Here is a 14,253-nt window from a genome sequence, read left to right as displayed (position 1 = left end):
CAACAAAAAGACCAATTTTACTGTTAGGGTTTGTTTCTGTTTCAATTTCATTTTTTTGTTAAATGTTTAATTTTAATGTTTTTTCTTTATTATTTTTGGGTCATTATTGGCTTGTTACGTAAAAAAAACTTATAGTCCATTGTTTTCATATATTGGGTTATCTTAATTATTTATATACAGGGGTGGGTTATATATATAATATATATTATTTATTTCGGTTAATTATTAGGTTTCGAACCGAATTACTCGATAATCGAAATTTTAAAAAATTATTAATCGACCTTCGACCGAATTAAATTCAACCACCGACTGATTAACTAAATTAGATCGATTCAGTCGATTAATTTAGTTTTAACCAAACTATAAACACTGATATCCAAACACACTCTTAATATTTTACATGTTTTTAACTGTAGTGTGAAATAATTAATAACAAAATGGTATAAATCTTCTAATCTTGATTTGATCATTAACATATGATAAAAATATAGCCACACCACTTACAGAGGAGTTGTCATTTATTAATATTGGGACTATAACTGCTATCTTGGAAACTTAAACCTGAATGAATTCTGTTTAGAGATCTCAAGCCATCATGCGGTTAGTGAGAGTTGATGTAACAATCTTTTTAATCTCCAGTCATTCATGAGAGATTGATTGTGTGGAGCAATGCATAAATGGTGCAACACGAGGGATTTGAAGATGTAGGGCATCGGGGAATTGCAACTCTATTTGGGTTTTGTTTGCTTTGCTCAAACATACAGTTTTGACTTCAGTCAAGTTAGGATAGTGTTTGATGTTTAAATACTTCGGATCATATTTTCAGGGGTTTCGATTATTTTGAATCTTAAATGAAGTTATTTTGAGTTATTTGTTTAAAATATTTTGTGTCATAATACATATTATTAAAAAATATGAAATTGACAATTTGGTGTCCGAAAGAGTGTCCACTTCCTAGCCATCCAGAGGTGTTCATGGGCCAGGCCGGGTTTGGGTCGGGCCCGGACAAAATTTCAGGCCCATTTTTTAGGCTCGGGCCGGTCTGGCCTGAAACATGGGCTTGTCCAAGCCCAGCCCGAAAAAAATTACTCAGCCCGAGCCTGGCCCGACCCCGACCCATATTAAATATATATTTAATATATATAAAATATATTTGATTAAAAATAAAAAATATATATTTAATATATAATTCGGGTCGGGCCCAGGCTAAAAAAGTTTTACCCGAGACCCGGCCCGTTTTCTAAATGGACCTCGTTTTTTTGCCCAAACCCATATTTTGGACCTATATTTTTACTCGAACTCTCTCATTTTTTGGGCGAGCCGGGCCGGGTAGCCCAACCCATGATCACCTCTATAGCCATCAATGTAGAAGATAATTTCTATATTTAAGGTATTGACAATTTATTGGATGGTTTATATGGGCTATGCTGAGTATACACGAATGATATCTACCTATCAATGAAGTCACTTGAGGAAACAAGTTTTGGAGTTTGGATCAAATTTGATCACCTTTATCTAACCCCTTCAATTAATAAAGTTGGATTGGATTGAATCACTAAAGACTTACCTGTCAAGAATCATTGTTTACTTTGTTTATTATTATATTGTATCCAACTTATATGGTGGCTATTTTTACAGGGCTTGTGATAGATCTTCTCTATGTTAGCAAGTCTCGAAATATTATTTATAAATTGAGAGTACTAAAGTGAGAGTATTAAATCTGCCAAGCAGGTAACTTCATTGTATGAGTGCATATTGATAGTAAAATCTTTGTGTTGTGGTTTTGTTTGCTGAATTCACAATGAGTGAATTTAGTGAGGAGAGTATCTAGTCTTCAAAATACAAAGGCAAGAAAAATGGTCATAAGATGTATGATATATTAGGACCACAAACTAAACAGCGTAAACAACTTCCTTATATTCTTTTTTATTTTTCATTTAGTGTTTGAAGGACTACCTTGATTTCATACTTAGTAATTGTTATCACATATCAATTCAAAATACTACTATTTTAGCTTTTCAAAAAAAAAAATATTGTGTATTAAAGTTTTAAGGACCATTTTACCAATAAAAGCTCATTTCCTACGTTATTTACAGAAATGAGTCACTTTTTTCATTATTTATCAGAATGGACCGAAAACACTAAAACGCGTCCACGTAGGAGCGTTTTAAGGGAAAATTTCAGCAAAACGCGACCCTGAGGGAGCGATTTTGCCATGTCAGCAAAAAATGCGCTGACATGGACGTGCTTTGCTGACATGGCAAAACGCTCCCTCAGGGACGAGTTTTAGCCCGTGTTTTTGACCCCCAACAGTCATTTAAAATTTTGACCGTTGGGGGGTCCAACAGTAAAAAAAAAACTATAAAACCCCCACCTATTTTTTTCACACAAACATTTATTCCAAAATTCTCAAAAAAGCTCTCAAATTTCTCCCCAAATTTTCAAAGCTCTCTTTAATTAATTATTTCCTTTAATTTTTTTTCTAAATTAGTATTACTTTTTTATAATTTCAAAGTTATTTGATCGTGTTAGCAATGGCCGGGGAATCTATTCGTCTCAATCATAAACATATCTCCGTCGAACAAATGAAAATGGTAAAGGTTAATTTCAATTTTTGAATATTATTTAATATATATTTTTCATTTATGTGATTTTAATTAATTTTTATTTTATAATTTTTTATAACAATCTGTAAATCGGGTGTTACAATGTTATATTTGTAATATGTCTAGTCCTCCATCACCGTTAATAGAAAATTATTTGAGGGAAGCGGGTTTTTGGCACGTGGCCAATATAGGCCGGGGGTGCAAGTTGGACCCGAAACTCATTAGTGCATTCATAAAGAGGTGGAGACCCAAGACGCACACATTATCTTCCATGTGGAGAGTGTACCATCACTTTGGAGGATGTGCAGTTACAATTAGGATTGCCGGTGGATGGGTCTGTACTCACCAGGCCCGCTCAATCTGCTGATAGGGGAGCCATATGCTACGATCTTTTGGGTGCAATTCCGGATAATATTTACGGAGGTTGGATCGAGATAAGCTGGTTACGAGACACATTCCCGGAGCCGAGAAATGATTTGACTGAAGTAGAAAGAATACGGTATGCTCGGGCATACATCCTTGAGATGATTGGAGGTTGTTTGATGCCGGACTTGTCACGAAACCTCGTACATCTGAGGTGGCTGTTGAAACTCATTGATTTTAGAGCAGTTAGCAAACTTAGTTAAGGGTCTACCGTGTTGGCAACATTGTACCGAGAGATGTGTGGGGTGACGAAACCAAATAAAGCCAAAATTAGAGGTTGTCTATCACTACTACAATCATGGGCTCAGTTTCGCTTTTCATTTTTACGTCCTCGAGTGAACCACTCATATACATTCTCACTCATAATGAGGTAAAATTTATATTAGATTTTAAAATTATTACATTTAAAATATAATTTTATGCTAAAAATTCATTTAAACCATTCGGCGAGTTATGTTGGCATACCTACCATTCTTGAAGATATACGCCTTCTATTAGATCAACGGTCAAAAGTGCATGTCAGTATTAAATGAAATATATATACATAACATAGTCGTTTCATATTTAGTATTTAGTATTATGTATATAACTAATATTTTAATCACGTTCATATAGTGTCAATAGACATTATACGAGGATCTAGTAATTCGGACAGTAATTTCAGATGAATTCTTTCAAAATCCAAACATTTGGCATGTTAAGGCCCCATTGGTCAACTATGCTACTGTCGAGATGCACCAGACCGATAGAATGTTGCGGTAATTTAGATTCCGACAACCGATTCCTGTGACACTTGTGGTGCTCGATGATGAGCACAAAATTAACTTATGGCAATCGAATATGCATTGGCTGGTATTCTTTTCAGAATATATCAAAAATTAGGAAAATTGATATGATCATATACCTACTCGCGTACCGGTTATCGGTCCAGAGTTAGTATGCGCGCCGAATTACATGTCATGCTTAAAATATATGGCAAGCTACATTTTCTCTCAGAAGAGCGGAGGCGTTTGTAAATATGTGTCGAAAGGGAATGACGAGGCCCTTTAAATCCAAGAAGAAGGGATGACGGGACGGGCCCACCAACAGCGTCCACACAATCATCGAACCCAACGGCTCAAACGACGACGCCCACACCACAGCCCCTTCAGATTATGCCAGTATGTATCCTAGCCCTTATATGTATCCTAACACTTATATGTTTCCTTTTTCCAGTCCTATGCCAGGTTGGAATGCATAGCCCGATACATCTCCTTTTTTGATGACTCCAACTCAACCGATGATATATAGGCCATCGTCGTAGGAGGGATCGCACAAGGCACTGTCGGGGAGCTCATCTCATTTCCAATCCCCATCACCTTATGGGATTCAAACACCTCCGTCGTGGGTGATGCAAACACCTCCGCATTCTTTATTATATCAAGGTGGGTCATCCTCCCAACACCCATAACCTGAACAACCACAACCCTTTCCAGAGCAACCACAACCCCCGCCGGAAGTTGAACCAATAAGGAATCTAACGTGTAACCGTCGACCACCCCCTTGTGGCACTGATTTCGACCGGCACATACATTAATTTTTTTAATATATTTGTACAAACTATTTTTATATTGTTTCATTTAATAAAATAAAAGTTGTTTTGAATATTTTAATAGTAAATTATTTTTATATTTTTTCTTATTTAATAAAAATAAAAGTTCTTTTGAATAAGACAATAAAATTAATGCAACATAGTTTCATTTAAGCAATTATCAACTATTTCGATTTGTACATATTCGAATTGTATGACCTGGGTTCCTACACCATCCGTACAACTTTTGTTGATTAGTTCTTTCCCGGATATCCATACGTATTCTACTCGAACAAGGTTAACCTTTTGGTTTACGACGCAATTCTCTATCTGGTAACAACTTAAACGGAGCAAGCGATATAGACCACTTACGTTTATCTGGGACCGGTGAGAATATGTGTCCGCACACGCTGTACATGTATTCTATTTTGTACACTTCGTCGACATAGCTCATGGGATCCAAACGGAAATTCTAACATGCTGCAATTGCATGAGCGCATGGATAACAAAGTGCGTCAAACGTCTCACAGTTACAAGTCATTTTTTTAAGTGTACACAATATTGCTCACCGGTAATATATTGATTCGGTCTGTTGAACTCCATCACACGAAACCATAGGTTATCGCGATCGTGACACACTGTGTGCATTGTGTTATCCCACTCATTCGCCTTGTTAATTTCTTGCAATACCTTTCGGCACCATACATGGCCTTCCTGCATTTGGCCTTTATAACTCGCTACTCGCTTTGGAAATAGTGTCGCCAAATGGAAATATGTCTCCCGCACAACCGAGGTTATCGACAAATGACGCGTTTCTTTTAGAACAAAATTTATGCATTTAGCTAGGTTTGAGGTCATATGACCATATCGTAGGCCGCTGTCGTATGTTTGTGTCCACTGATTGAAAGGTATGTTACAGAGGTAGTCTACGCCTTGATCATTAACTAGCCGTAAAATTGCCAAGATCTTATGAAAATAGTCATTATTGATCTCGTACCCTGTCAATATAAGTTGATAGCGAAAATTACATACCACTCTTCCATTCAGAATAAATTGAATATTATAAACAAAATTATATTAGTAGAGATTGAATACCCATGTTGGTCATTTGTCGTCGTTCAGTGGTATACCGATATTGCCCATAGTAGTTGGATGCAACATATCTTAGACAATACCGGTGGTGTGTGTAATCCCATAGGCTTTCCTGTCACTCAATTGCGGCTAGTATTCCAGTACCCCGATCCGATATAACGCAAATATCAGGTTGGGGGCAGATATGCCTCCTCAACCTAGAAAGAAAGAAATCCCAATCGTCACATTGCTCTTCCGGTGTTATTGCAAACACAATTGGAAGGATTCTCCCATCGTCATCCTGTGCCACAGCTAGCAATAGCCGATAGGTATATCTACCATACATAAAGGTACTGTCAATTTGTACCAATGGCTTGTAGTACATAAATGCGTCCCGACATTGCTTAAAGCTCCAGAATAGACGCTTGAACACTTGGCATCCATGGAGTAAGAGGTCGTTGTAGTACGCAGGACTCGTTTCAAGGTCTGTTACCTAACCTGGGACGTACCTCTCCAACACTTGACACCACTGCCACACCTCATTAGATAAAGTATCCATCCACTATGCATATTTTCCAACGCCTTCTGCTTAGCTAATTGGCTACGAATATTGGCAATTAAAACCGACACAGAAGTCTTGGGATCCGCCTTCACTATCGGTAGTATTAAGCTAGCTATTATATCTGAATCTATCTTGGGATGATCTTATAAACACATGTCAACAAAATATGTTAAATAATGCAACATTAAGTAATGACAATATTATCCAAAAACCATGAACAACCACTGATACTGTATAGGTAACACAAATATGTGGACCTTTGTACTTCTTTATCTCCTACAAGCCAATCTTTTTCCTAACCGAAGCATGATTTTCTATAAACATGTATCGTCTTGCATTACACATTTGGCCTCAAACTTATCAGATTTGGATTTAACCACGTGGTAGTTAACCTCATTCATGATGCTATATTGTTTCAATGCACCAAGCAAACTATCCTTACTGGAAAATTCCTTACCAACTTCCAATTCACCCGAATCCAACGATGAACTTGTACGGTCTCACCTTCTGTGTGGTAGATCTGGAAACTCCAATGCATCATCTACTAATAGATCGGCATTATGCATGTGGGCTGGAGGCGAGTACTCCGTGAATCGTAGATCTTTTTTTATCTGAACCCCCTACACCGTCTTCAAGTTCGGTTGGAATAGGCTCCGATTTAGAAAATAATACAACTTTTGCACCACGGATCCACATCGGACTCATCATCCAACCCACAATCATCTGCAACGTACGAGGTTCCCTCACCGGTGGACATCGTAGGGAGGACATCATCCTTTCTTGTGGACGTTTAGTAGCATCCCAAATCTGATGTGGATTGCCAACCACTAGAAGTTGATGTCATTCCCCAGTACGTATTTCCAACATCGAACATCGACCCACTGAGGTGCATGTCCCATCCACTAACCAAGTGTCGTGCAGGAGTTGTATATTCCATACTGCCACCAAACACGAGTGTTTCTTTGTTCTGTGTAACACCCCTAACCCTTATCCATCGTCGGTACAGGGTTACGAAACATTACCTGGCTTTACGGATTACATACGAATATTTCATAATATTTAATATACATATCAGAAACCAGTCATAAAACACGTATATTGTCCTTTGTGTGAGCCATCGATGCCCAATATACGCGTTAGAAATAAATCGGGACTAAACCGGAAACTCAAATAATTTTTCACAAAATTTTAAAATTTTCTTAGGAGCAGAGGACACACACGCTCGTGTCATAGGCTATGTGGGCATTCGATGTGAGGCACACGGCCGTGTCTCAACCCGTGTCTATACCCGTGTAACTTTCTGACTTGGCTTACATGGCCAACCACATGCCCGTGTGCTAGGCCGTGTGTAGGGTGTAGGGGTCACACGACTAAGCCACACGCCTATGTGCTAGGCCGTGTGTAAAAACCTAAACATTCTGTTTTAAAATTTTAAGATGTAGGGGACATATGGCCAGACCATACGCCTATGTGCCAGGCCGTGTGTCATACACGGCTGAGACATACGCTTGTGTCTCTACCCGTGTGGACGAAAATAGGGCATTTTATGGCCTTTTTTCTCAACCATTCTTGACTTCAATCCACACACTTCAAATTTTGTACATATAGGCCAAACAAGGTCACCAAAACAACCAATTCCTAACTTTAACATGGTTATATTATCACATATATTCTAACATTTTAATTAGAACATAAATCATTTCACACAAGTAACTACCTATATCAACATGTTTTACCAGTTTATTCATTATTATGCCTAGGAACTATCCATCCATTAACCACACTAGTACTTATACCAAACATGATAAAACCATACATATATAAGTTAACTTGAAATATAAAAAAAATGTAATTCTTAACATTTACACATCCATTTCAATCCCTATACATGCCATATAAACCATAATATATAATTCAAGATCTACCAGTCTCCTGACTTCTCTAAAATCTACAAGGAACATTAAACAACACAATTAAGCTTAATGAAGCTTAATAAGTTTGTTGGCTTTAAACATAAATATTACCAAACATACTATAACAAGTCATTTAAATAAATTATTCAATATACAATTCCTGCCAAACACAACTTCCATCAATGAATTCACATATTTCATATCAATATCAATAATAACTTTAAGTCTTCAAACATTAATTCCATTTGTCACTTACCAACCCTTGTCAAATCGGAGAACGTCTTACGAATATGAGTACATCGTATACAGAAGCCCCAAGGCTGCACAGAAGAACATAAGTGCTAAACAGAAACCCATAAGGGTTGAACGGAAGCTCATAAGAGTTGAACGGAAACCCATAAGGGTGAAACTGAAGCTCAAAAGAGCTGAACAAAAACCCAATAGGGTTAAACTGAAGCTCATGAGAGCTAAATGGAAAGTAAACACGAAAGTTCCAACAAATGCTGAACCTCAGTTTACTTGGGTAATTTGCTGTCAATTCCTCCTTTGCACTGAACGACTGTACTCAAACTCGCATTCCGTTCGTTTCGAACATTCAATTCTATTTCATAACTTTAACAATAATTTTATTTTCAACAAATGATATGAATAAATACATAATACCATTCATCAATTTAACATATAACATTAGAGTTTAACCATACGAACTTACCTGGGTTAAATTGTGGAATTTGTAGTAGTTCAGGGATTATTCTGCTAATTTATCTTTTTCACGATTATCTACGGGCTCTTGATCTAAAATATAAAATTATTCATTCATTATAATACATTTCAATTCTAATTCACTTGACAATTAATACCCTTTAATATTTGGAATTATACAATTACCTCAACTTTTACCATTTTTGCAATTTAGTCCCTCGCCAATTAGCCAATCAAATGAGCTAATTTTTCTCAATTGACAATTTATATAAATATTATAAACTATTATAAAACCTTTGATCAACATAATTTTAGTATCAAATCCTAATATTTAATCTTTTCACAATTTGGTCTTAAAATCAATTTATATTGAAATCACTTGATAAAATCATCATATAATAAAATTAAAGTTATAAATCCATGTTAATTCATCACCAACATCCAGCATTCATCAATGGTAACTTTCAAAATTACCCATAAAATCAAAAACTAATGGCATAAATAGTTGGACCTAATTGTAAAAGTCTCAAAAACATAAAAATTACAAGAAATAAACAAGAACTGAACTCACATGGAGTAAAACTATGAAAAACCAGCTTTAGAAGCTCTCCTATGGCTGTTTTTGGCTGAAGATTGATGAAGAAATGTCTAGAAAATCTTTTAATTGTTGTTTTATTTACAAAATTTCCCATTTTACCCCTTGTTCACACTAATTTGTTATTTATTTTCTACACTAATTTGCCCAACCATTTCATGTGTGCCTAATTGCCCTTTTAGTCCTCCCTTATTTACTATTTAAGCTATTTAATCACTATTTCTTTTGATTAGCAAGTTTTACACCTTTTTCAATTTAGTCCTTTTTATTTAATTAACTATCAAAATGTTAATACTAACTCAAGGACACTCCATAAATATTTATAAAAATATTTACGACTTGGTTTATGGAATCGAGGTCTCGATACCTCGTTTTCGAAACCACTTAACTTAATACTTTCTTCTAAAACACAAATTACTATTTTAAAAGTCTTCCTAAAATCACATTTAACTCATAAATACTAAATAATAGAATTTTTGAACTCATTCATCAGTTTAGTGGTCTCGAACCACTATTTTCGACACCACTAAAAATTGAGCCGTTACATTCTGCCTCCTACTAACGGATTGTCGGGCAGGGGTCGTGTATGCCTCTCGAACAGAAGTAGATGTTGATGTCGCAAATGCTTCATTTGGCGATGAAAATTGTACATATAACTCAAGATAGGGTGATCCACTAGCGAGTTGAATCTGCACCATCGCCTCCAAGCTATGACTACCTTTGATATCAAATGAGTCATATGTCACTAGATCAACCGAAGTACAAAACCAATACTTAATAAATGAAACTCTCATTGGCGTCGTTCCGAAGATTTTGCGCCTAATTCTTTTACGAAGTTCTGTCAAATCTATGTTTTAGTTAAAAACCAGTCGCGCTGTGTTCTTCGATAAAAAAGCAACACCGTTCTCGGAGTCACGGACCTTACCATCATAATAAATAACAACACTAATATGTTTACTAATCTTCAATTTCTATTTTGCTTAACCTCTCTAATTTTTCTTGCTGTAACTTATGCAACATGAGAATGAAATTTGGCTCTGTTATAGCCTAAGGCCAAGCAGGAACTACTTTAGAAAAAGTGCGTCCACCTGGAAGCTTTTTTCAGTAATTTTGCTAATAGTGCATCCTGCTTGAAGCGTTTTTAACACTATTTCTTCAGAACCATCTTCTCTAAATTATTTTTTCAGGATCTACTGTAGAAAAAGAGCATTCATGTAGGAGCTTTTTTCAGTAATTTTGTTGACAGTGTATCCTGTTTGAAGCGTTTTTGACACTATTTTTTTCAGAACCATCTTCTCTAAATTATTTTTTCAGGAACTACTGTAGAAAAAGAGCATCCACATGGAAGCTTTTTTCAGTAATTTTGCTGACAGTGCATCCTGCTTGAAGCGTTTTTGACACTATTTTTTCAAAACTGTCTTCTCAAAATTATTTTTTCAAGAACTACTATAGAAAAAGAGCGTCCACGTGGGAGCTTTTTTTAGTACTTTTGCTGATAGTACATCCTGTTTAAAGCGTGTTTGACATTATCTTTTCAGAAGTATCTTCTCAAAATTAATTTTTCAGAAACTACTGTAGAAAAAGAAAACAAAATCCTTCTTGTCAATATAAATTTTTCAAGACTCAACCCTAAACCCTTTTACAAAAACCCTAAAAGCTAAACACAAAATTATTTTTTTTTAAACCTAAACCCTAATTTAATTAATTTTCTTAAAAACCCTAAACCTTATTTTAATTAATTTACTTAAAACCCCTAAAACTTAATTTAATTAAATTTTTTAAAAATTCTAAACCCTAATTTATTTTTTCAAAACACTAACCTTAAACCCATAAGCTCTAGGCACTAAACATGCAAATAGCCCTAACCCTAGAAAAACATGAGCTAAAACGTGTCCCTGAGGGAGCATTTTGCCATGTCAGCAAAGCACGTCCACGTCAGTGTGTTTTTTGTTGACATGGCAAAATCACTCCTTCAAGGACGCATTTTGTTGGAATTTCCCCTTAAAACGCGTCTAAGCGTTTTAGTGTTTTTCGCCTATTATGGTAAATAACAAATAAAGTGACCCATTTCCATAAATAAAGTAAGAAATGAGCCTTTATTGGTAAAATGGTCAGTTTTAAGGCTTAACGTAATATAATTCATAACTTATGCATACTATATTTAATGTAAGCATTTAAGTTTATATTATGATTGAATTGATATTACACCTACATCTAATTTTTTTAAAAAATTATTTTTATATAAATTATAAAATTATATTATAAGTATAAATGGGTATCAACATTTGAGATAATTATATTATAAAAATAATTTATATATTTTATAAAGTTATAACAAAAAAGTATATTATGTAAATTCTAAAAAAAATTCAAATGGTCAAAATATTTATTATAAAATAATTTACATGTTATAAAAGTGTTATAATGTATCCTTTAAAAAAATGTTATAATATGTTTATTTGTAAAAAAAATTATAGCAAAAAAGTATGGACATAAATTTGTTATATATTATAAAAATAATATACTTTTTCATAAAAATGTTATAGTTTTGTTTTCTTATCTTAACTTCTTTATAAAAAAATAGCTTTCTAAAAAAATATATATTATTTATGAGAAATGTTATGAAAGTTTTGGACAATTTATAAAATCCTTTAATAAAGGTTATATATTTTAAATTTTATATTGTTTTTTACTTAATTTACGTATTATAAAAAGTGATATAACCTAACATAATTTTTTATAATTAAAGCTATAGATTTTTTGGATTGTGAACCCAAATATTATAAGGTCGATGCTAATTATGCAAATAGAAAAGATTTTCTTACACTATATCATGGGAGATGATATCATTTGAGAGAATGATGTCAGACACAAACATTATAGATAGCTCACGAATTCTTTAATTTGAGACATTCAAAGGCTTGAAAATGTGGTTGAGAAATATTTTCTATATTAACAACATCACCTTAGTATTGCATAAAAAAACAAATGTTGCATATTTCGAAGAGTACATGAAAGAAGGAGATTTTGATAATATTAATGATGCATATTTAAATTTAGATGAGGATGAACTCAATTAAGGACCAACAAATGATGATGAAGAGCATATGTTAAATATTAAAGAGAGGATAATCCAATAAATATGCACTAGAGCAATGAGATAAAAATTTATATAATGTTTATTTTTCTTATTATTTTTATTAGTAATCGTATTATCAATTACTTTTTTAGACTAACATAGCACATATGGTGATTTGATTATTATATATATAATATACAACGATTATATATTTTGAGACATTTTGTTTGAACTAATTATGTAAACCTTATTTTGGGGATTATAGTATCTTTGGTTACACTCAATGGTGGTTTTGTTTGTCCTCCTTTAAAGGATCATGGACATAAAAAAATATGTATAACTTTTTATTCATGTATATTCAAATATGTGAAAAAGGAAGAAGGAAGTAAGGCCACTGCGAAAGTCCAAGCTCACTCCAAAGTTATTGGAAGAAAAAAAAAGTAGCAATATTCCAATCTCTCAAATCCAATGGCTCATCATATGTCCTTGTTTTCTCCTTTGTATCATCTCTGTTGTGCATGGCAAAGTGGAAAACCACACAAAAGCTGCTCCTGCCTGTTGTGAACCCCCCTTCATTTCCCCCATTACTTCCAAACTTTTGCATTACATATCATCTCTTCACTTTCCATGTATGTATGTGAGAGGTGTAAGGAGAATATAATGTTTGATTATTGAAGCAAGGAAAGGGTGGGGCAGCTGAGGAGAGGATTACATCACCAACTCTCTCTCTCTCTCTCTCTCTCTCTCTCTCCCTTGATTAACTCTTTGTTTAGTTTTCTTGGATTCTAACTAGCCAATTTAATGAAGGTTTAGCTTTTAACCTAAGCTCAATTATGTGGGAGCCCATCTTGTCCATTCACATTTTCTAATAATTTAAATATTTTATTTTTGGAAACCCCATAATTTTTTCTAATTAATTGCTTAGATTACACAACAAAAACTACTCTCTTTCTAATAATTGATTGCCTTAAAAAGAACATATAGTATTATACATGGCTTAAGTTACAGATTTTGATTCTGGCAACCACGTTGTATGAGTTATTTGAGGTTAAAGGATCCAATTTTTGTTTCCACTTTTACCTTGGGTTGTGGATGTATCCAAATATGTTTTGGTGTATTATTTTAAATTTATCAATTTTTATTTTATAATTTTTTTCATCTTAACAACATATTATAATAAATATATACCTCAATTACATATTTTAAAATTATTAATTGAATTAAATAATTTAATTTTATGATTACATTTTATATATTAAAAAATGGTTGTTTAAGTGAATCGATCTCCTATCTCCGCCATTAAAAAAAAAAAGAGAAGAGGAGAAAGGGGAAAGAGAACAGAGTCTGGGTGTTTATGTCCTCTCCTTAAGAGAGTTTAGGGTTTTTAATTAGGTAGTGGATTCTCATAGGTGGACGGTTCCCTCATTGCCCTTCAATGAGGGTTGTTACGTGATGTTATAGGGTAGCGATGTGATGTTGTAAGGTGCACAGAAGATGGGTAATGACTATCAAGTCAATGTGATGGGCTTTCTAGTAGTGGCGGCTTGGGCATTCCTTTAGAGTGATTAGTATTGATAGAGGAGGTATCTTAGTGGATTTGATCGTGATCGACGAAGGAAGTCAACCGGCAAGGGTATCCACAGAGGTACCTTGTACAATATATACATACCTTCTGAATTTTGTTTTTATACTTTAATTTGGTCATTATTTAACCTTATGCTTTTCTATAATT

Source organism: Gossypium hirsutum, chromosome D03 (genome assembly GCF_007990345.1).
Source record: "Gossypium hirsutum isolate 1008001.06 chromosome D03, Gossypium_hirsutum_v2.1, whole genome shotgun sequence".
In the NCBI taxonomy this organism is placed as follows: Eukaryota; Viridiplantae; Streptophyta; class Magnoliopsida; order Malvales; family Malvaceae; genus Gossypium; species Gossypium hirsutum.
This window is presented reverse-complemented; position numbering follows the sequence as displayed.